Source organism: Vidua macroura, chromosome 11, assembly GCF_024509145.1.
Source record: "Vidua macroura isolate BioBank_ID:100142 chromosome 11, ASM2450914v1, whole genome shotgun sequence".
NCBI classification, from domain to species: domain Eukaryota; kingdom Metazoa; phylum Chordata; class Aves; order Passeriformes; family Viduidae; genus Vidua; species Vidua macroura.
This window is the reverse complement of record NC_071581.1, coordinates 578,603-602,536: the sequence shown is the minus strand read 5'-3', so window position 1 is coordinate 602,536 and position 23,934 is coordinate 578,603. Positions and strand designations below refer to the sequence as shown.

Sequence of the window (23,934 nt, the reverse complement as noted above, 5' to 3'; positions counted from 1 at the left end):
TTCTTGCTGCAAAGGTGTGTGTCAGTCGTGAGGCAGCTGCCCGCCTGCATGGTTCTTCTGACGCTAAGAGTGCTCACTGAGCTGGGCCCAAGAAGAGCTTCAGGACAAGGAACAGGGAAGGTGTGACTCTGCACACTGGGCTCCCCAGCGAGGATCAAGACCCGGGCATCTCGAGTGAAGATTTAATCCACAGTGCCACGAGCTCTGGGGCACAGAGGGTGGCTGGTCCAATCAGACAGCCTGGCCTCACACTCAGCTCAGCGGGCTTTGGGCTCTGCGCTGGCCTAAGGTGACTGTTCAGCCTGGAGAAGAGACTCAGTCAGGGGTGATCTTATCCCTCTCTACAACTACCCGGAAGGAGGGCGGAGCCAGGTGGGGATCGGGCTGTTCTCCCACGTAACAAGTGACAGGGCTTACTAAAGCTGTACCAGGGGGAGTTGAGGCTGGACATCGGGAAGAATTTCTTCACAGAAAGACGATTAGACATTGCAATGGGCTGACCGGGGAGGTCGTGGAGTCCCCACCCCTGGAGGTGTCGAAGGACTGGACGTGGCTCTCAGCGCCGTGGTCTGGGTGACCAGGTGGATACGGGTTACAAAGTTGGACTGTGTGATCTCAGAGATCCTTTCAACCGGCCTGGTTCTGTGATTCCGTGCCGGGGGCTGCTGCGGGCGCTGCCCGGGCCGGCGGGCGCGGGCGGCGCGGGGGCGGCGCGGGGCGGAGGGCGCTGCGCAGCCGGTGCAGTGCGGCGGGCGGGCCCCGGCGGCTCCGCGGCCATTCCACACGGCGGCACCGGCCTCGCACGGCGGCGCCGCGGGAGCCGCCGCAGCCCCGCCATGGCCAAGGAGGGAGCGCAGCGAGCCGAGGAGACGGAGCAGATGATCGACAAGGAGGGCGGCAGGGAGGCGGCCGAGGGCGGCGCGGGCGGCAGCCTGCGCGCCGGGGACGCCAAGGAGATGCGAGCCGTGGTGCTCTCCGCCTTCGGGGGGCTCAACAAGCTCCGCGTGTCCAAGAAAGCCATGCCGGAGCCGCAGGAGGGCGAGCTGAAGATCCGCGTCAAAGCCTGGTCCAGTATCGCCCCTCGCCCTCTCCTTCCCCCGGGGGCGCGGGCGGGTGCGGGGTGCCCGCGCTGCCACCCCGGGCATCCCTGCGCTCGGAGCGCGCCGTACGAGCCCCGCAGCCCCCGGCTCTGGCGCCGATTTCCCTCACCTGTGGCTTCCCCGCGGGGGAGCCCCGCTCCCGGCAGCCGCCGCCCCGTCCCTTCCCCGGCGGCGCCGGGACCGCCGGCTCAGCGCTGAGCTCCGGGCTCCCGGTCCGGGGCGGGCAGCGGGGTTTGTGTGCGCTCGGCAGCAGGTGCAAAGGGAAGAAGATTGTCAGTGGTATTTCACGCTACCAGCTAGGAGAAAAGGGGGGGAAAGCCTGGCCAAGTGCCTTCGGGGTTTGGGTTTCTCTGAGAAATGTGGATGCCAGATTGTGCGTGTTGCTCAGCACCTCTTTCCCTTCTGACACACTGGCTGTTGTTTTTCTTCCGGGAATCACTTACTTAAGTCAGCATCCTTTTTCATCGGAGCTGCTGTGGCAGCGTGGCCAGAGCTTGAGATAATTTCCCAGTGTTAGTCCCTGTGTCCAGGTGACAAGTGGCTACGGTCTGGCAGCATCCTGAAACGAGCTTTCCTAGATGGCTTTTTTTTTTTTTTTTTTTTTTTTTGACAATCAGAGCAGACTGTTCTTTCTAGATTGCTGGTTCTTAGTGCACATGTTCCTTTGTGAAAATAGGATTAATTTTTTTGAGTGACAGAAGCCACATTAGGATCTTACTACACAACTTGATGTTTACCAAAGAGTGAATTAATTTTGCCTAGGCAAGGATTTATCTTCTGTTGTCTTTTTCTGCTATGTGAAAACATGGTGCTTCTGGAAGATAAATTCCAAGGTGAAGGCCAAGATGTTTACTTTAGAAGGAACTTGTGTTTAAAATGTTACCGGTATGGGGGAGTGAGCTTGTTTTGAATCATGTATCAGTGGATCTGCTTCAGATTTGGAATATCCTGGTAGGTTAATGTAGCTGAGTGTCTTGATCTGTTCAGATGCTGTACTTTCCATCCTGTTCTTAATGGGGCTCATAAAGTTTGTGACCATTGTGAGTATTCCCCCTACCAAGGTGTTGCCTATGAAAAATAGTGATGTCCGTTAATCTGCATGAGTACTAGTTAATAATGGACTGGGATTTTTTGCATTCACATTTGGTACTGGGGATTTTTTTCTTTTTACTAGCCACAATGGGAAATGCAAGAAATTCTGTGCTAAGTGAATAGAACTAATGGTTCTGTTTCCTGAGTGGTTTTTCTTCAGCCATTGAGTTAACAAAAGTTAACATGCAAAACTAAAAATGTTATTAGCACATGGATATATTCCTCTAAATGTGTCAGGGGTTTACAGCATTTTCCCGTACCTGTATGAATTCCACTTTCATGAAACCAGTATCTGTGTATGTATCACAAATAGCAAGCTACCTACACAAGAACACTTGGCTGTAAAATAGAATTGTGCAGGCATAGCTGCAGCTGCTCTCCAGGGCTGCAGTGTCTGTAGAGCTGTGTGAGTTGCACACGTGCTGTTTGACACCAGAAGACCGGCTCAGCTGCTCCACAGGTAACTGCCAGGTTGCACGATGCCCCGTGTGTCTTGGGAGCTTCCCTTCATGCTGGAGAAGCCTGCAGGCTGGAGAGCATCTGCTTGTCATTCCTGACTGGAAATGGCCACAGGGCTGAAATGTCACCAGGTCACCAAACTGTGCTTCCAGGCAAGGCAAAATCAATTTGCTGATCCTCTTGACCCAAGCCTGTAAATGCAGAGGATTGATTGGGATGATGATGGACATGGGAGACCGAGTGAGAAAGGGGTGGGCTTTGCCCAGGGCACATGTTGATGTGGGCAGTGCTGAACACATGCAAGATGGGTTGTTCCAGTCATCAATACTTCTTACAAAACGCGTATTCTGTTGAATCAGTTTTGTAGTTGATGACCAGTAGAGATGATGATGATGATGATGATGATTATTATTATTATTAGACTCAACAAATTGATGGAGGAAAGTAAGTTTTATTTGAAGAAGGATATGCACATGCTTGATAGATAGTATATGCCCATAGAAGAGCAAGTTCTGTGTGGTCTCTGAATTCCCCGTGGGTAAAACCAATTGAATCACATGTTTAGACCCCCTTAAGTTGTATGTATACACTGTGTAGTATGGTTCTAGAATTGGAGGAGATGGAGGAGATGTTGCTATTAGTACTAAGCCAAATGAATAATTCTTTTGAAGGTCTGGAATATCAGTGATCCAATTGAAAATGTGTCAGCTGAGATGAGTCATGTGTTAGGCTTATTCAGTGACTAAGAAATGGAACAGCCATCGATGACCAAGATGAGTCACAGCTTGTGCATATTTCTTGAAATAATTTTTGATTGATAATGATGAAGCAGTTGAAACCCCTGTGTTTGTTTGTATTGTAATTTGCAGGCAGCAGAATGTTGGGATACAGACTGTTTAAAAGATGAGACAAGTAGCTGGAGTGAATGGAAGCCATATTTCAGATAGGTTGTGTGAATAAGCAATAGTGTCCTATAATTACCTCCCTCTGTTGTTCTTTTTTCTCTTATAATTATTTCTTCCTTGTGCTGCTGTACATGTGCATTATGAGGAATGAGGCAGAAGTGACCCTTCTGACTCTGTGACTGTGAGATAAAGGCTCGTTATAAAAATGGAGCAGATAAAAGAAATCCTAACTGTAACAGAGTAGTGGAAGAGAATCAATGTTGCTCCTAAAGGCAGTCTTGTTTATATGGTGTTGGTTTCTGCATAAAAAAACATGAGACCTGATAATTTTAAACCTTTCCCTTATGTATAGATATGGCTGGGTTTGGGTTTTATTTTTTGGTTGTTTTTTTTTTTTTTAATTTTAAGATTGGGCCGTTTGCTGGCTGTGGTTAAGAGGAAGGATTTTAAGAATGCAAAACTCAGGGTCCTCTTGTTTGCTCTGTGGCATTTCATTAATTTCAGTAATTAATTTTAGTGGATTTTTACCGTGAGATAAGATCAAAAGCAGCACCTCTTCAAACCAACGTGTCATGGAGTGGTCTTCATGATTTGGGATTTTGCAGTGGAAGGTACTGGGCATCCTTGAGTATGTGGGATGGAACAAGGAGAAACAAATTGACTGTTGCCACACTTAAGAAAAGGGAAATAAAAATGCAGCAAAACTAAACCACAAGTATAGAGAATAATATTCAAGGCCCTCAAAAGGACCTGGTGTAAAGGTAGAGCATTGCAGACTGAGACAGTCAGATTCAGATTCAAGGATAATTCCATATTTGATAAAGTCAGCCTGCAGTAATGCACAGTTTGTGCAGGTTACAGAGACATCCCTGCTCTGTCACAGGGAGGTTCTTGCAGAACCCCTATGTCAATGTATTTATCTTGGTAATTCATATCCTTCCCTATCTTCATTTGCATCCAGATCTTGATTTAGGATTAAAAACATGCTCTGTACTGTTTGTCACTGGATTGCTTTGCATTTACACTTCTCCCTCTGCATCTGCCCTTACTTAAAGTTCAGGAGTCACTTTCTCTGGCTGCTCATCAGAACAGGCTATCCTGGTTTGCACTAGTACAAGAAATAAATTGTGCTTAATCTCTAAACCTACCACTCTTCATGAGACATATTTTCTTGTGATCCTCTGTGCAGTCAAACTTTTCCTGAGTGTGCTGTTGATTGAATCCCAATGAAAGAGGTGGGTATCTTCAGTGAAGTTACAAAACTTGCCATCCATCTTGGGTATAGGACCTCTTGGGTATTCAAAGGAAAGAAAAAAAAAAAAAAAAAAAAAGCTGAGTTGACCAGTACACCATAATCATGCTTTCAGATCTACTGATCTTCAAATTTCTCAGGTAAAATAAAACTTCTGTCCTTCCTTCGACGTGGAGAAGAATAGGAACAAATGCATGTATGACAGCAGCAGGGATGCCACAACATGTAAGAATAAAGGAGATGAAAGGGAATGAAGAAGAAACTCTCTATAAAGTGACTAGAAATTATTAGAAAGCTTGGTCAACACTCCATGGTTCAACTAGTAATTAAAATAATAAGAACGTGTGACTTGATTATTGTTTACCTTGTGTAGTGTTTTTTCTTCCCTTATCACACCTGTTCTAGTGTGAGGTCTTGTAAGTTCATTGTAATAGAGATGAACTCCTGATATAATGTTGCTGCCCTTTATCCCCCTTTGGGGAAAAAACAGATGGAAAAGAAATGGCACTAGGACAGAACTGAACTGCCAGTACTATGTCATTAGATGCAGAATTGAACATGTGCCTTTTCAAAACCTGACAATTGACTTCATGAGAAGGAATCTATTAGTGATCATTGTCAGCAGCAAAGAGCAATGGTCTTTGCATATCCACCTGTCTCCTTCTTGCCTACTTGTTATGACACCACGGGGTGTGTTCGTGCCCAGGTTCCCTCATCACAGTCCTGCCTCCATCTGCCTTTTCTTGCAGGAATGTCGGGAAAAGTTAACTTTTTGTAAAATGCTTGCAGTGTGGAAAGATGCATTTAAAAGACTGTTGCTGAAGTTAATGTACACAGGCAGAGGTTGCCATCATCAGTGCTGTGAGGTTTCTGGGTTTGTGGTTTGTTTTGGAATTTTTGTTGGTTTATTCCTCTTCTCCAAACTATGGTGGCCTTGCAGGCATTTTGCTATTTGGAATTTCTCTTTCATATCAGCGTCACAGTGGCAATGCAGGAGGTGGTCTTACCCACTGGATAAGAAGTGACCTTTCCAAAATAATTTCAAGTTTGCCAGCTTAACTGTGTGAAAACCCCTCTTAACCTCCCATATGGTTGATATTATAAGCTTTGTGTATGAGTATGGTGAAAGTTGTGGGTTCAGGTTGCTCTTAAACCCTCCACCACAATTACGCATGCTTACATTTGGTGGGATTTCCTTCCCCCTCCCCAGTGACCTACATCCCATGAATGCCATGCTGTCGTCGTGCTAGGGCTGGGTGTCTGTTCTGCCTATTAATTTGTTGGGTCTGTTCAGTCTGTCTGTGACTTGATTAGTATCTGACTAAAGCTGCAGCTAATAAATCCTTGTGCCCATCAGTAATGTGACACATCCAGGCAGTTGCTGGTATCCCATGTGTGAGTAGGACCGGCTGTGTGCTTGGCTGACCATAAAAACAGGGCTGTGTTTCGGAACAATGGATCAATGCTGAAGTGTATTTCAGCTAGTTAGGAGTTTTAAAGTTTTAACTATGTCATTAAGGCCAGCAGTAATCAATATATGCACATAGTAGATAAGTGGTGCCTTTTTTTTTTCTTTTTTTTTTTTTTTGGTAGCTGCCTAGAAAACCACAAAATTTTCTGTAATAAAATTGCATACAAAAAACAATGCAAAAGTGCTTTAGGATTTTTGCAAAGCTGAGACTGCAGGGAAAGACTTGTATTTTTTTCTGAGCATCAGACCTGAGGACTTCAAAGACCTTAATAACTTTTGAAAAAACATTCAAACGTGATCCAGGAAGGCACAGTTTTAAAACAAAAGCCTATCTGGTAACTTCGTAAGTTCATGCCAGAGTTTGGACTCCCGCCTCAGACAAACACAAGATGCATTCCTGGGGTCACATCAAAGGTTAGGAGAGTTAGATCATGTGGCTCCTAGCCCAAAATAACTATAATGTGTGAGGCTTGGGCTTTTCTTCTTAAATTGACCTGGCTTTACTTGCCAGCTAGTAGTGCATTTGTAGCAATCACAGCGTTTCACTGTCTTGAATTCTGAAATGCCCTGTGTGACTGCTGAGCAGTCTGGGGCTGCTGGCAGCTGTGGTGACCTGGCACGTGCGCTCCCTGCCCAAGGCTCAGCATCCCAAGAGTGGGAATGTCTGCTGGGTCCCATGACCCTGCAGGGCCCAGCTTTTTAATGCTGCCCTGGAGTTTTCTGGCTGTCCCATCACTCGGGTCAAGTTTTCCTTCTCTACTTTGATCTGTGGTAATAGTCTTGATTTTTTTTTTTTCCCCTGTGTTTTACAGTGGTTTGAACTTGTCGTGGTTTGACATGGAAGTGAATTTTTTCCAGGAAGTCGGGTCAAACCAATCAGTGGTCAAGTTTGGATACTGGCACCTGGAGTGACCACTGAAAGTATAGACACGCCTCTGAGAACACAGGGGGTTAAAAGCAAGAACTCCCAGGAGAATTCTCTCTTTTGGTTCCGGTCGTCAGAGAGTGCAGACTCCCCCCCTGCCCAGCCATGGGCTGGGTGGGGGAGGGGAAGCCACGCAGCCTTGTCCAGGTAGGCCGAGGGGCTGAGGGTCTGGAACCGAGCCAGCTCCTGTGGACAGAAGGGTGGAGAGAAGCGAAGATGCCTTTGCCCCCCCCCCCCCAAGAGGGAAAGAGACAGAGAGCCTGGCGGCACCTGGAAATTTGCCGGCAGAGGAGAAGGAGAAGGCGGGGGGGGGGATGGCCAGCGTGGGAGGCGGAACACCGGACCGAGATATCAGCCGTCCAGGGAGTCTGAACTTTTAACCCTTTCCAGGAAATGAGGGCTTTGTAAAAGTATTACTCCTCCTTGATTTGTAGTGGAAGAGAGTAAGTCCGGGACCTGAGATGTTAGAAGAAGAAATATTTAGGTGGGAGGAGATGATGAAGTAGCTTTTGGCTGGACTTTTCTTGTTAGCCATGGACTGAACCAAACTCTCCTGCAATGGAGACTGCATTTTAGGGGGATGCAGTGGTGACCCAGGGAGACCTGTTTCAGCTTTGAACAGCACAAGAACGGCGAGAAACGAAGAAAGCTGAAGAGGGAATGGTGATACCCTCTGTCTTCGGGAAGAAGATGAGTCCTGTTTTTGGACCCCTCGGCCCCAGGGGAAAATGGGGGGGACTGTAGTCCCAGGATGAGAAACTGAACTGTTGTATCTTTGGGTCTGTGGCAAAGCATCCTTAAAGGAGCCCTATGAGCAGTCTGTCCATGCACGGTGGTGAGAGCACTGTGCCATGGAATGGAGAGTGTCACACTGGCAAATTTTTTTTTCCGGGCGGTTGCCATGTGTGACAGGGAAACACAGGGGGGCAGCTGTGTTTCCTGGGGGGTCTGTGGTGCAAGAGAGACTTCTCTCTCCCTTGATAGTTTGAGTATGGATTACCTGAAGGGTGGTAATTTGATCAAGAATCCCAGGTGATGGTTCATGGCTGAGTGTTTTTAGAAATTGGGAAGAGGAGGGGTGTTTTAAAGGGTCTTCATCCTAGATTTAGTTTATGTGTTTTCTGTATTAGTAGTAGTTTAATAAAGTTTTTTTCCTTTGTTATTAAGCTTGGGCCTGCTCTGCTCTGTTCCTGATAACATCTCACAGCATTTATTTAGAGAAGGTGCATTTTCATGGGGACGCTGGCATTGCACCAGTGTCCAACCATGACAGAACTTTATTGATTTGATGGTGCGACAGGGGAATATTGACAACCCTCCTAAGACTCCTCTTGTTCCTGGGTTTGAATGTTCTGGAATTGTAGAAGCTCTTGGAGACAGCGTGAAAGGATTTGAGTTTTTTTGTTTTTTTTTTTTCCAAAGTGAGAGTTATAAGTCTCATATAAATAATCACCAGTTCTAATCCCCTCTGCTCTGCCAGTGACAGCAGCCTTCACCACCCTGCTGAGATTTGAAAGGTCAGTTTTTCCTTGCTGCTTCCCAAGCATGAGAATGACCTCTTGCATTAGTTTCTGAATCCACCACTGTCATCTCCTTCAAATCCTTCCTGAAAGTCACTTGTGCCATGTGCACATCCTGATGGCTAAATAGGAACTGGAAAGCGTGAGTGATGTACTTTAACAAAATGAAAGAAATTAAGTTAGCTTGTTAAGTTTCCTTTCTTGGCCATGTTTCCTGTCATCACTGTTCTTTTACTCAAAGCACAGGTGCTGATGATTCTGGTTCCAGCTTTTGATCTTGCGTTAACAGAGTCCTGTTTACAGTAAGCTTTGCTTCTTAAAACTCTGTGCATTAATGAGGTGCAGATTAAATTAGAATTATGATTCTGGATATGGGACTTAGTCTGATTGCTCAGGAGAAATATCTGTTTCACCTGACAGGTTGTGATAAATCTCAAATAGTTGATGTATATAATAAAGCTTTCATAAGTGGTTATGGACTCCTTGGTATCTCTTATGGCATATAAGCAGCATTTTGTCCTGCCTCCTATTCTACTATTGATATTAAACATCTATATTCACTGCAAACTTGCATTTTATTGCCTAAGTAGGTTGAAAATTTTGGAAATAAATCCTGAGTTAATACATGTCAATTCTATCTTAGTTATTTGCAGACTCAGTCATGTCAAAAGCGAATCAAATTTTCTGAATTCCTATTAAAACTGGATCTTAAGAAGATATAAGTATTTTTATCTAAAGACAAAATTTTTTCTCTTCTCAAACAGCTAAAATTTGAAGGTAATGGCCAGTTTAGTTTCAACTACGGTTTCAGTGATGAGATCTTCTTAGGGGATTTGTCTCAGTTCCCTTCCTGCCCCATCTCTGCCTTGAAACAAGTTGTAATCTTTCGATATATTTTGTTACAAGCAACAACTGAATGAGAATTTTGCTGTTTGAAAACCTTTGCTGCTTCAGTAGTTCTGCTCTAGCATCTGTACTTCATAGCTGTGCTCCATATCGAAGAATATTCTCTGAAAGGAGTCTAAAAAGCCTCTGCTCCAGATCAGTACTCTCATTTTTAAAGTTCTTGCTATTTTTAAAGGGCATCATGGGGCTACAGCATATGGTGCTTGTTTGAATAACACTGCACCTGACTGGATATACTGTGTCTCTTTATAAAAGTGACATCTTTGTTGTGACTGTGGAGCATGTCTGTGCACGGGTGTACTCCCTGTAACCGAAACAAGCTGTCGTGTTTTATTTTTCACACGTAGCCCTCATAGCCACGGTTGTGTTTGAGTGATCTAGAAAAGGGTCCACACTCAGAGTGACAGCTGTGCATGGGTATGAATCCAGCAGCAGGAGAACATGCCATGAGGATGATGGAAGAACGTTCTGTTGGTTTCTTTATGGAATTCTTGCACAGAGTAGGGGCACACCAGATGCTTGGTGTCTCCTCGACATATGTTGTTACCTCTGTCCACAGTAATGGCAGAGATTGCACCCTGTGTCTTCTGACCTCCTTTCCCCGGGTAGATCTCTTCCAGTTCAAGCCTTTCTAAAATAGGTGTAATGCTTATTCCTTCTCCCATTAAAAGAAAAAGCTGCTTTCTGATGATGACAGCTGTATCAGCCCTGATCTCCCTCCAGTTTTGGGGATGATTCTCAAGAAATGAGGTCTCATCTGACTTGGCTCTGAATAGTGTCTGTGGTAAAATGTGGTATTTAATGTTACCAAGTGCCTTGGGAATCACCAAGAGGGACTTTTCTGCATTCTTTTTGGTAATCATTTATGATTTTTGGCAAGGATGTAGGGCATATTAACATCTGCACTAATTAATCCTAGCAGACTTTCTATTTTAGATGCTTCTCTACGAGCAAAAGGGAATCACAGAGTGATTACCAGTGAGGCATTGTTAATTTGAATGTTTTTCAAAAGGAGGAGGCATTTCAGTGAAATTGGAATGACAGCTCTGTTTCAGCATTCTCATTCTAAAAGCGACAAGCCTTCAGAACTGTCAGCAGCACCTCAGCTTCGAGCAAACCTGCAATATCCCAAAGCAAAAGTGATGACTCAGGAGACCAAAATGTGCTTGTGCTGTAAACGTTTGCCTGAAGGCAAAAGTGTTGTGCTTTACTCCATACTTGTAGTTCCTAAAGCATTAGAGAGTATTTGTAGAATGTAAGAGAGCATCAGGCAGATAAGGAAAGTTATTTTAGAGGGACAGCTGCTGTTAGTTTTAGTTAAAACATGAAGGCCTGGAGTTTGATGCTATTCCTGTCTTATCCTGTGGCTCCATTGCAGAGCTCCTTTCATGGTTCAGGTTGTTGTTTTGGTGGTGTATTCTAGAAAGGCAAAGGGTCTAAGGCAAGATAAAAGATGCCATGGGGTTGTTGGTGGTGAGGAATTATTGAGAGTTTGTAAGAGTTGTACCTGTGAAGATTTCAATACACACTGGCCAAACATTTGCTCAGTGTGGCCGTCCCTTGTAGACCCCTTGTAGACCCAGCAGCCCAGTTTCTGCTTTGAGGTGAGTGCTGCTTTCCAAGCCTGTTGTGCCCTGTTGTTACTCTTGTCCATCTGAGAAGGGTCAGTGTCTCTGCTTTAAAAACCTCAAGCTGCAATGAAGGCCATATACAAACCGTTGAGCTTGATGTGCCTGGACCTCTGAAGGGTTCCTAGGAGCAGCCAACCGTATCTAACATTTGCAGAAAGCCTTTTTTTCTCCGTAGTGAATTGTGCTTTCACTACCATATATTTTCAGAAGAAACTGAGCAGAGAAATGTTGCATTGAAAGATAATATTTCATTGCTCCTTTAAATCTTGTCAAATTCACTTTGTAGATTTAACAGTACCTTAAAATCCAAAGGTATATTTTTGTTCAGTTTTGTTTAAGTCTTGCCTTTTGTACTTTGGCTACTATTTATAAAAAGAGAGCTCTGAGGAGGATTTGGGTAGCATACCTGCACTCTAGCAAGGATGAGGGAAGGTTCCTGACAGGGCATACACTTTTCATTTGCAACTTGGAAATGCTATGGTTTTTTTTCAGCAAGTAACAGGCAGTGAAAAACCAGATGCTACATGAAGACTTTTCCCACTGAACCCACAACTTGGGAACAAAGCAAACCTCAAAGAGACAAAACCACCACTGACACCAAAGAGTCTAAAACATATTATCCTGAATCCTGTGGTTTCTTGGTAAAATCAGTTCTTAAAAGGCCTCAAAAAGTGCATGTCAAACCCTAAGATATAACAAATATTAGTGATGGGATAAATAATTAGAGATGGGATAAACTTTAAAAGAACCACTGTATGATATAGATCAGTCAAAGCCTGGAAAGTCTGTGAAGTAAACCAGAGAAGGTTTCACTGAATTTGTTGCATCTTTTCAGATTTACTCCAGCTAAAGTCTAGCTCATTTGTTTATTCAGACATCTTGATGTTTTCCGTGTCCCTCATCTCTGTCCCCCCTCTTTCATGCCAAACCAGGATGGTTTCTGCTCTCCTGACCCTGTCATTCCAGGCCTGTGACTCCCAAGTGGTTCAGAGCAAAACCATTCCAGATTTCATCCAGCCAGCAGAATTCCTTTTCCCACCACCTCAGAAACTAAGATGTGATTTTGCTGTAAAAATACAGAAGGCTGTTGATAATTCAGCATGGAACACTGCTGATACTGCTCAAAGCACAAATGCCTGCTATTGTGATTTGACATTGAAATGGGCTGCCTAAGCCTTGATTCCACTGAAATCAAATCATCTTGCCACTGATTTCAGCAGAACCAGACTTGTATGTATAAAAATGCTAGTTCTTATTATCCCAAAACAGACACTTCATATGCTGTAGGAAATAAAACCATTTAGTTAAAATGCAGCTGAACAACATGTATTGCTGCACTGCAGATGAAAGACCCCTCCCTATAAAAAATAGAGGTTTTCATCCCTGAAGGCAAAGTTGACATTAGAGATTCTCATCCCATTCTAGTGGCTTGGCTGCTCACCATCTGCTGCAGAACTATGGTTAAGCACTCAAGCTCCTACACTCCTGGGAAGCAAACACTTCCAGCCCAGACATTTTTATCCAGTTACTCTTCTTTCAAATATGACTCAAACATTTAATGCAGACAATACACCGACCTTTGGGGCAGAGAGGATAGCATAAATGCTGCACTACAAACCCATTTTGTACCTAATTTTATTAGGAGAAAGATAAAATTGTATTGTTTTACATGAATTATGGCAATGAGTTACTCAGCGGTGGAATCTACAGACTAGACATCTTGTACTGGGGCTTGTCACACAGCCAGCAAAAGCATTCTCATCTATTTAACAAAACTCCATTTCCAACATTATTTTTAGGATCGTATTTCCCCTGTGCTAATTAACTGCATTCACACTTATATCACTACAAAATACTGTTTAATTTATATTGCTTAATTTTCTTCTTCTACATGCACTGAAACAAAACAAACAAACAAACAAAACAAACAAACAAACAAACAAACAAACAAAAGATATGCACAAAATAGCTTCCATATTTTTTCCTGATACTTTGACAATTAGTTTCTTCCTTTGACTTGTACCCAATGCAGCACTTTTATCATCAGTTTTATCATCATGGCACAAGATCGATCACCTTCCATTAAGATCATCTGCTCACCAGCCAAAGACAGTCCCCATCTTAAGAAGCTCACTATCATCTGAGAGAAGGAAAAAGAGGCTTCCTATTAAAAAATTAAGACAGAGTAAACATTGAAAAAATATTTGCTTCTTTTTGCTTTTAAAACAAGGGAGAAATTCAATCTGCCTTTGCCACACAGTCATGTCTCTATTAACAGTCATAGATTGTTCCTCAGAGGGGATTTTCAGTCTGTCCTGTAAGCCCAGCACTGAGTCCCTGCACACATATTGTTACACAGGCAGAGGAACTCCTTCTTAAATGAGACATGGGAATGGAACTCTAGTGTCAGTTACAGCAAGGTATCACAACATGGCCCAAAGTTATCCCTAGCCATGACTAAGAGGGATTAGGTCAATCCTTGTATCACAGTTCAGGTTTGTCAGACAGGTTTGTCCTCCCTTTGGATGGCAAGTAAGGAAGTTTATCCAGAGATGTTCAATAAAACACACATATTACTATCAAGGCAGCAAATCTGGGAACCAGATATATTATTCAAAAAGGAAAAAAAATACCCTTTTTTTACCTTCAAATAGCACTGAAGAAAACAGTAGAAAGGGAATAAAAAAATCAATGCCATACAATATATGACAATATATACAATGCCATGCAACATACAAGTTACATCTAGAACTGTCATAAAAATTGGTCACCACATAAATTATTTGTTGGATATCAATTGTTACTCCTGTCTCTTAGATACTACTTTTGAAATTCCCTTTTGCAGATCTCCCATTTCTCAGGAAGGTGCTTACATGAAGTTTCTCTTACAGGACTACTTCAGTTTTGAAGTTTTCACTGTTCCATTAAGTCCTGGGAGCTATGGGAAACCTGCCCCCTCTCTTCTCAAAGGCTGTTGTACACAGGTGCAGGATGCAAAAGTACACATAAAAGATCTGTCATGATCCAAATTAGCAGGGAAAGACATGGAAATGAAAGATTAAGTTGATCTTTTTAATTTCTTTCTGAAAAAAAAAAAGTCCACATAGAAGTATAAATTACTTCTCTGACAATGCTTGGGAGGTATGTAGCTCCACATATGTGGGAGCTATATCTGCTTTCTGTTAACTTTCTGATGATGGGCTGTCTGAACATGCCTACACAGGAATAAATGCTCTAGTGCTCTTCCAGCATATATGGGGACAAGGATCCAAACCAGCTGCCCCGTGCTACATCATGGCATTTATCTGCTCACTTCTTCTGAAGATGCAGAGCTGTCAAAGTATTTGATAGAAACAAATTAAGATTGTTAATTACCTCACTGCCTCAATGCTAAACCTGAATGGTTAATGTCATCAGATGCCAGTTTTTGGGAATTACTATTTCCTCTATGGTTGGAACAGATCTTGTGTGACCTCGTAAGTCTCTTGGTAACTTTTTGCTATTTTTTTCAGTCTTTCAGACATGTACAAGTATTATGTTAAAAACCTATCAAAGGTTTATTTGTGATTTTCTCTTCTGATTGACTACAAGTCTGACTCTTCAGGGCTTCTTTAGAGAGAAAACCTGCTGCACTTGGGTCCCCTGCGTGCCCCATCAGCCCCACTGGCCATGGCTGCTCTCACAGGGGGTGCAGTGGCTCCTTTCAAGCTCAGGACTGGGCTCCCATCCTTGTCAGAGCCCTGTCCACGTGCACCTGTCCCCATGTCCCCAACTTGGAGGAATCTGTCGTGTTGCTGTGGGCTGGCCTGGTAAGCACTGGACCTGATCTGTGGATTGACTTCCCAGCTTGAGCTTGGAGCTGTGGCATCACCATGACCCTTCCAGGTGATCTGAACTCCTGGTTGATCCCAGTCCCCTCCCCAGACCTGTTTCACTCACCTCAGCCCATGTGTTACCCTGCTTGGCTCCTTTAGGCAGCAGTTGTCCCCTGCTGGTCCCTGGCAGCCAACTCCTCAACCTTTTCTAGCTTCCAGATAGAAAACACAGCTTGAGATGATGGATTTTTTAAAAATACAGTTAAACATAACAACATACTGTGTGTTTTAAATCACAAAGCCTTTGCTTTGAGCCCATTGACACAGCTGTGATGGGTCTATTATACCCCCTAGCTGTCCAAAACTTATTTTTCTTTTAGGAGCTTGTCTTGTTTTTCCTGAGCAGACTCACTGTATGCACCATATTATCCATACAAAAACTCTGCTGCTACAGCCTCTTACTGGCAGCATGTCTGTGGAATTTTTTGAACTGGAAAAGGGAAGTTCTCAATGTCCCAGTTTCTGGCTATGACACCTGGACAGGTCTCCCTTCTGCCACTCTCACACAATTCCTGTTAGGAGATGAGAGGCAGCAAAGCTGCATATGAGGGGTTTTCAGGTCCAGTTTACTCTGTGCCTCAATCATTTGAGCTTCTTCAGCACCATGAGTGAAGCTGGACTGAAACCTTAACACAGGCCTGAAGGTTCAGCTGCCTTCAAGAGGGATAGTCCTTAATGCAGAGTTCTGTGCTTTCCCAAATTGGACCCCTACTGATTAAAAGGCATTTTTGAAAAGCCAGTCATGGTGGGTGATGTTTTACAATGGAAGCTGTTTAAAAAGATAATTAAAAGAAAAATTGCTATAATGAAAATTTAACATGTCTAAAAATAACCAAAATTATCACAGCTGTCTTCCATGACTTTAAGTTTCTTCTTTTCTTAAAAGCCAAAATATTAAAGGTTTTCCAGCTTTACCACACAGTGCTGCATTTTTAGATTTGTGGACAGACTGAGTGATCTTCAGCCAGCATCTGAATCCACGGCCTCCCATTCTGGTTTCTCTTCATTACCGCTACATCACATCTTCTACAAAGTCGGATTTTCCCAGTCAGTGCTGCATGGCCCTTTCTGAAATGCACGTTTACAGCAGCAGCAATGCACAAAGAAAGACAAGTAAATTGCCATGTCACGGGAGGGCATCGCACAGCGTTACGTAAGGGGGCTCCCTCTGAGTTATTAGCTTTATGTCAGTTTTGGCATACACTCAAATGAAACGTGCAAAAGACTAGATGAGGAGTGAAGAATGAATTGCCCTCATTAATATTCAACCATGGTTTTTAGCTTCATTATGACCTGCTCTTGTGAAGGGCTGAACAGAGCGAAAGCCAGTCGCTGTGTCCACTGTGCCGTGACAACTTACGTGGCTCTGATTAACAGGCCTGCAAGACCCTTTTGGTGACACACAAGGTCTCTGCTCTGAGCCAAGGTGCCTCAAGGAGAGCTGGAAACAAACCCAACTTGTTCTCATTGAATAACATACTCGCTGTCATCATCGGAGTGAATAGGGAATTAATTTTGCTGAGTTTGGGGCACACAAGAGCAGTGCAAGTACAGCAGTGTTTCAGACTGGAAAATGGGATAAACATTTTTAGATGAAACGAGACTGTTTATAAATTAAAAATGTGGATTTTATAAATCTCTTTCAAGCACAACAACTTGACATAAACAAGCACAAGCCTTAACTATTAGATTTTAAATATTAGTATCATTTGAGGGTTAAAATTTAGATAACTAATTAAATTAATTCTACTCTTTAAACAGTCTGTTGCATAAGTTTAACTATCAGTGAAGACACATCTTAAAGTATATGTAGATTAACTACAGTAGAACTGCACTAATTTTCAACCACTCAGATTTGGGTTTTATTACTTTTCCCACAGATCAAGACCATTATATGACATAGGGGAAGCATGAAGAAATGTGTTTCATGAAGGACCTTTTATATAACCTACTTCTCTCTGCGTAATCACAAAACTACATGCTCATTTTTCAAATTGTGGTCAGATTACAGGTGATATACAAGTAATTCCAATACTTAGGCCTGAAAACCTGGGGCATACTGACTGGAGAATAGGAGCAGGCTGTCAGTGGAAGGCTAATGAATTCAGAAATGCTGAGAGGTGTGCTCTATTTGCTTAAATCCCTTAAAAACCTAACTGACGTCAATGAGATGGCTTCTAGCAAATATTTCATATGTAGTCCCATGTTAAATGTATGGGTCTACGTAGGACAAATCTGTATTTCCCATATGACCATGTGTAACAGCAAATTTAAATTGTACCCCTTTATATATTTTACATAAACAAAATTTGCCCCTTCACCAGATTAAAATGGTGGCTTCAGAAGGAAAGCAGGGGCAAACACACTTGTTACAATGATGACTGGGGTTTGCACCTTTTCTAAACACTAACAAAGTATTTTTGAAAGGACAAGTAAGTCAGTTTCAGAAATATCACCACTGAGAACTTACTCTTTTTCAGAATTACTTATTTTTTAAAAATTTGCCTAAGGGGGCTTCATGAGAAATCTCTATTATTGATTAACACCAGAGGATTTGCTTGAGAGTAATCCAAAGACAAAAGTAAGAAAACTCCATCATCTTTCCAGTTTCCTGTCCTGTTCCAGTGACAGTTGTCAACTGCCATGAAGCAGCCATGTTTAGTTTTATGTTAGCAAAATATATGTGTTAAGAAGATATAAAATCTGCCATTCTGAGATATAGGTTGTGTAAGACTGAAGAAAAGCAATGACCTAAATTTGGGTCATTGTATGCAGGATAAAAATGGGGTGCACTGCTCTGCATTTCTGGACATTTTGCTGCCGAGGACTCCAAAAGAAATGTGCATTCAGGGCATAACCCCTTCATTTCAGTTAAGGGAGGACTTTTTATTATCTCTAATGGGGATAAAAGTGATCTATGTTGAAAAAAGATATTTTGTGTCTGACAAAGGAATTGAAATCCTAAGAATCAGTTACAGAAACTTTCTCTTTGCTCCCTCCGCTGTCTTAGGAAACTGCTGCTTTTCGTTCTTTTCTTCTCTCTTCGACTTCCTTGTTTTCGCCCGGTCCGCTTTCCCGGAGCGCTGGCCAGGCGCTTCTGGGAGCCGCCGGCGAGAGAGAGAGGCAACAAACACCTTTGTGGGTTCGTCTGATACGGACAGAGCTGTTTAGAGAGCGTGATCAAGACCGGGATAAAGAGACTCAAGAGGTTGGACACTTGTTGTGCAGTCTAAAGTAGGTTGTATTTGCCCGATCGCCGCACGTACAAGTGACCACGATCAGGGGTCCAGACAAAGGTTTTATAGGGGAAAATAAGAGATAAGGTGAAACCAATAGAACAATGCCCAGTGTGAATACATTACAGGTAAAATCCAATGGGAATAACTCCAGGGGGAAGGATGAATGCACGTAAAAATACAGAATAGAAACTCCAGCTTTAGGTTTAGGAAACAGAAACTCCCATCTCAAATTCACAAAGCCTTTTTGCTCCGTTTGCGTAGCTGCACACTGCAACAGGAAACTGTGCTGAATTGGCTTTTCACATTGTGGGCAAGCCTGCACAGCCAATGGCACTGGAGGTGGGTCCCACAGCCAGGGCCTGTAAGGAACACAAGTAGCAGCAGTAAAATCTTTCTAAGCCAGTTCCTACAAAAGTGTCTCTTCAATATTCAACATCTCAACAGAAGGCATTGGCAACACTGAAATAGATGGGTTTATAAAACTGAGATCTAGAGATGAGCTATCTTCACTTGAATGCAGTAGTTGCATGGTATTGTAAAAGGAATCTTTTTTAAATCTTATTAAAATGCATAGTCCACATTTTTCTTACATGCTGTCATGGGAATATGGCACTTTGACTAAGAGTCAAACATGGCTTTGCAGAATAGAATTATGTTAAGAATTAAAAATAGTGATTATGAAGAAGAGTTTTAGAACATTTCAAAGCATGGACTCTCTGTGGTATGTATTTTTATACTGGCTTAATGTCTCAAGCAATAGAAGAATCATACTAAGGTAATACAAGCAATCTGAAATCCACTGCAAGCAGTTCTATTTTAACTCAGCAATTCACACCGAATTCTTTCACAGCACAGAGAATCAATTCAGGAAAATAAATATCCAAGGAGAAATATGGATTTAATTGTTATTGCTGTTACGTTGCTAAAATAAAACAGCCGTGATCACACACTCAGATAAAGCCATTGTTTAACAAATATTTTTATTAAACATCTCTGTAGTGGAGATGAGTCCAGCTCCCCAAGAGCAGAGCAGGCTGCTTCCCAGACCACCCATTGCTCCCGAGGTGAAAGAGCCCATCCAGCTGTAGGGGGGTGGGGGAACGGGATCAGACACACTGCACACCATGGCAGGCACGGAGCAGCTCCTGTTTGCTCACAGACGCGTTGAACTGCAACAACTGCAGCTTCACGTGCAAGGAAACAGGTCACAATCTTCTACCAAATCATGCATTTGACCACCAGTGATGGCAGCAATGGGGCTTCTTGGAAGGCGTGTCCCCAAAACTGGCAAGGACTGTGCAGCCCAGGGCAGAGAAGACTCAAGCACTGAGGTCAGCTGATTACAAGAGGCAGAGGGGGAAAGCAGGCACAGAGGGAGGTCAGAGGTACAGCAGGAGCAGTCGGGAAAATAAATTTGCCACGGGTATACAGTAAATAAACTGTGTGTCTGAGCTGGGAATAAAATCCAGAAGTCCTGATTCCTTGTCTCTGCTCTGCTGCCCCAGTCCTAATCAGATCCTCTCTCAAAATGACTTTCTAATATAAGACAGTCCAGGAGACGGAAACATTTCTCCTATCTACAAACCAAATGTAGCAAAAGGTATATAAAGGTTTCCCTTCAAACAGTCACTCCACCATTTCCGTTAGGGCCTCACAGACTTTGTTAATAAATACTGCACTTTTCCTCCATGCTGGCCATCAGATTTTCTGAGCTTGAAAAATGTATCATTCATCTCCTTCTGAACTGGTGTCAGGATATTTTCAAGAATTATTCTAATTTAAAATCCAGGTAATCTTCTACAGTTCTGACATCCAGCAGTCTGTGTTTCCTAGGGTTATTGATTGTTTGTTGTGGTTATCAGCTGAGTTGTAAAAGCAAAACATTTTCATGCACAACATTTATAAATCTCCAATACTGAATGAGATTTATATCACTTTTCTATTTCAGTAAAGTAATAAAGTCTCAGGCCAGAGAGAAAATAGATTAGGAAAGTATGAAGGCTCATATTAGTGAAATTTTCTACATTAAAAAACTACACCATCTAAAGCAGTACATAAGGAGACTGAAATTTGTGTAACTGCTTCTAGTCTTTAATTGTAAACATGCACTGTTTACCGTGGAATGTGCAGTGTGGTTTTTCCAAACTTTTTTTTTTTTTTTTTTTTTTTTTTTTTGCAAACCAATTAAGCAGCTGGTCTTATCTAAGAATTCAAAGTCCAAGAAAAAAAAAAAAATAGATTTAGGATGGGCATGGGCTTACTGAAAGCTAGCCATTGCAAAATGTGTTGATCAGTTTGTCTAATAACCCATCAGCCACTGAATACAAGTGCTGAGTTTTAATTGAAGGTTTTAGCAGGCACTAGGAACTTGGAGCCTATGGATCAGGTCTTCAGTGGTACAGATCAGAGCAGTTTTCCTGTAAACCACAATTATACAAGTTTGGAACTGGTGTAAATATTTTGCAGAATCACAGAATAGTCCGAGCTGGAAGGACCAGCAGGCATGACAGAATCACTGAATTCTGGAATGGTTCAGGTTGGAAGGGGCCACGGGCAGGGACCCCTTCCACTATCCCAGGGGGTGCTCCAAGCTGGGGCACTGCCAGGGATCCAGGGCTGCTCTGGCCACCCTGTGCCAGGGTCTCACCAAGCTTCGTTGTCACAAATTTCTTCCCAGTATCTCATCTACACCTACGCTCTGTCGGTAGGAATCCATTCCCCCGTGTCACAGGATCGCAGAATATTCTGAGTGGGAAGGGACCCACAAGGATCAGCAAGTCCAGCTCTGAAGCGAATGACCCATATAGGGTCCAAACCCACAACCTTGGCGTTATTAACGCCATGTTCCAACCAACTGAGCTAACGTCCTGCCGCTACACGCCCTTCCTTGGAAACGGCCCTTCTCCGTGTGATCATCCAGCTCCCGTCCCTGCCCCAGCAATCCCCCCTGAGCATCCCTGGCAGCGCTGTCCGAACGCTCTGGCAGCCTCGGGGCCGTGCCCATTCCCCGGGGAGCCTGGGCAGTGCCAGCACCCTCTGGGGGACGCAGGACCTCTCCCCGATGCCCGGGCTGAGCCGCAGGCGCTCGGCCGCCCGCGCCGCTCCCTTGGCCGGCGCTGCCCTCTCGCGGCACAGCCCGGGCTCGCTCGGCAGCGCCCGGGACCGAAGCGCCGCCGCACGGCACATCCAGCCGCCCGCGCCCGCCTTCCGGACGCGAAGAACTAATAGGAGATGAGTTTAGTTCAATTAAATGCGTTATCAGCGGTCATGCAGTGTTTCTGGAGGACCTTTAAAATGATCGCAGCAGTCTCAAGGCCGGCCACTCCGAACTGTAATAGAATGTAAACCTGTTTAACAACTCAGCTATGGAAACAGCAAAATCACGTCCTGAGAAAAGGAGTTACTGATTCAGTAGTTCTGGGAATAGATGCAAGGCCAGGAGCACCGTTGTTCTCTATGGACTGGCTGCTTTTACCAAGCTATCAGTGCTGATCTAATTAATTTCCAGTCTGTTTGTGTGGGCTACACTTAGTGGGTCTTTCAGCATTCCTATTATCTAGAGCAGGGCAAGAGATTGAAACCTGATTTGGTTTCCTCAGAACACTTAATTTTAAAAAGATGCACTTGGGGTTCCCATATGGAACAAATACATATACACCTAAACTTTTTTGTTCTTTCCTATGGGAGTATGTTCGCATAACTTACAACAGAGAAGCCATCCAAGGATGCCAGCTGGCTACATTCTATTTTCATTATTCAGCAATGACAAACGGCTGTTGTAGCATGAACATTTTACCTGTGAGTATTTTTTTTTCTTCAGAATGTGACAATAAAACAGGTGATTGTGGTGTGTGATTACTATCATGGTTCTGTGAAATTTACTGAGAAGCCTAAATTCATTTGAACCAATATGATCTGGGAAGTAGTTTCCAAATAGAGTAGGCAGAGACTTCTTAAACCAGCTTAAAGTTTAATGAAAGAGTAAACATGGGCTCTAAGCAATAATGTCACTGCTCATTTGTCACTCTAATATTCCCCATGCAGCCAAAACACAAAAGTAAGTCAGTGAGAAGAATTTTCTACAACCCTTTTCTGAAACAGAATTAAACAGGACTTTAGAACTGGGTTCAGTTCAGGTCAGATCTAAGAGCACAGTGCCTAAAGGAGACACAAAGATTTGCAAGTTCCAATGTACAGTTTCTAGAAATGTGAGTAATAGGGAATCAAACCTTCCTCAAGTAAAAAAAATCAGGGAGTTATAAAATTTACACAGCAAACCTGGCCTTCTAATATCCAGAACCAAAGCAAATATATTCCACGTGAGAATATTTTCAAGTGGCCTGTTCAGAGAGCAGGAAGGAAAAATCCAAGAAGGAGTAATGCCAAGAAGGAGTAATCTCTAGCCAAGGTTTTCCTATACAGAGATTAAATACACCAAAAAGTCCATCATACAGAGAAGAACAGGGTATTTTGAAACAGGGCACAGCTAAGCTGTGAGCTACAGATCACATGAGATATGCATACAGTATTTATTTTTTCACTATAATTTCAGACACTGTGCTCAGTTTGACTGCTGAAAATGGTAAAGTGAGAGTAGTGTCAATAATTAATGCCTTGATTAGAAAGAGGCTTTAAACAAGTAGCTGCATTCAAGCCGTTGATTTCAGCAAAACTAGGCTAAACTCTGTTTAAATGTGGAAAACTACATGAGAATCAACCAACAAACGTGTCAGCTAGAAAGGCCCACCTTACTCTAGGAATTAGAAAAGCAAGGCTTTTCTCAGGATATGGAGCTCACAGGCGTATAGGAAATACAGTAGGGAATTCATTGAAGGAAGGTTCTGCTGACTACATCAAATAGGGGTCAGGTAGCCTCAAGGCACTAACAGTTCCCAAGAGAACTAGTATTTAATGTCTCACTTAAGATGTGGATATGCCCATTAATCCACTGGAACAGATTTTCTACATTATCCCAAGTGTCACCAGCCACAACCTGAAGAGCAACTGTGAGGCTACAAAGAAACAAGAAAAATCTCCTCTCATTAGCTACTGTGCTCCCTCACCAAGAGAACACTAAACTAGTTGAATTAATAAAATATACTCCATCTAGTAAGAACATCCTGTAATATGTTGCATGCAAGCTGGTTTTAGCTCATTTTGCAAGTAGGATTAATTTTTAGAACTTTCAGGCTTTCATGTTAATCCCAGATAATAGTGCAGCTTTGTAGATTAATCAGATTACAGGAAATGTCAGCATGATTTGATTTTAAATGATGTGAAGCATGTTACTGGAACTATCACCCTCTCGTTTTATGAAAGGATGACCTGGAAGAATGATAGACAGGGTTCACCACATCTCAACAGCTGCAGACTTCTCCTTCAAGATCCTTTTAAAAACGGGCTTTGTCTGCTTTATTTTCTGACAGCAAGTTATAACATGAATTTTTAAAAGACATGGACTTCATCACAACAATGGATTGTGTAAACACTCTGTAAGAAAATGGTATACAACCTTACCTTTTACACATACACCACTGATTTACCACCGGCTACAACCAA

The 23,934-nt window shown here is 43.1% G+C and overlaps 1 protein-coding gene across 1 annotated transcript in view; it reads left to right on the top strand.

Moving 5' to 3' along the window:
• The first annotated feature begins 786 nt into the window (after positions 1-786).
• Positions 787-23,934, top strand: part of LOC128812978 (hydrocephalus-inducing protein-like) — a 111,953-nt gene continuing 88,805 nt past the window's right edge. Inside the window, exon 1 of the mRNA XM_053987705.1 lies at positions 787-1,066. The gene's annotated coding sequence lies outside the window, so the exon portion shown is untranslated. The remainder of the gene's footprint in view (positions 1,067-23,934) is intronic.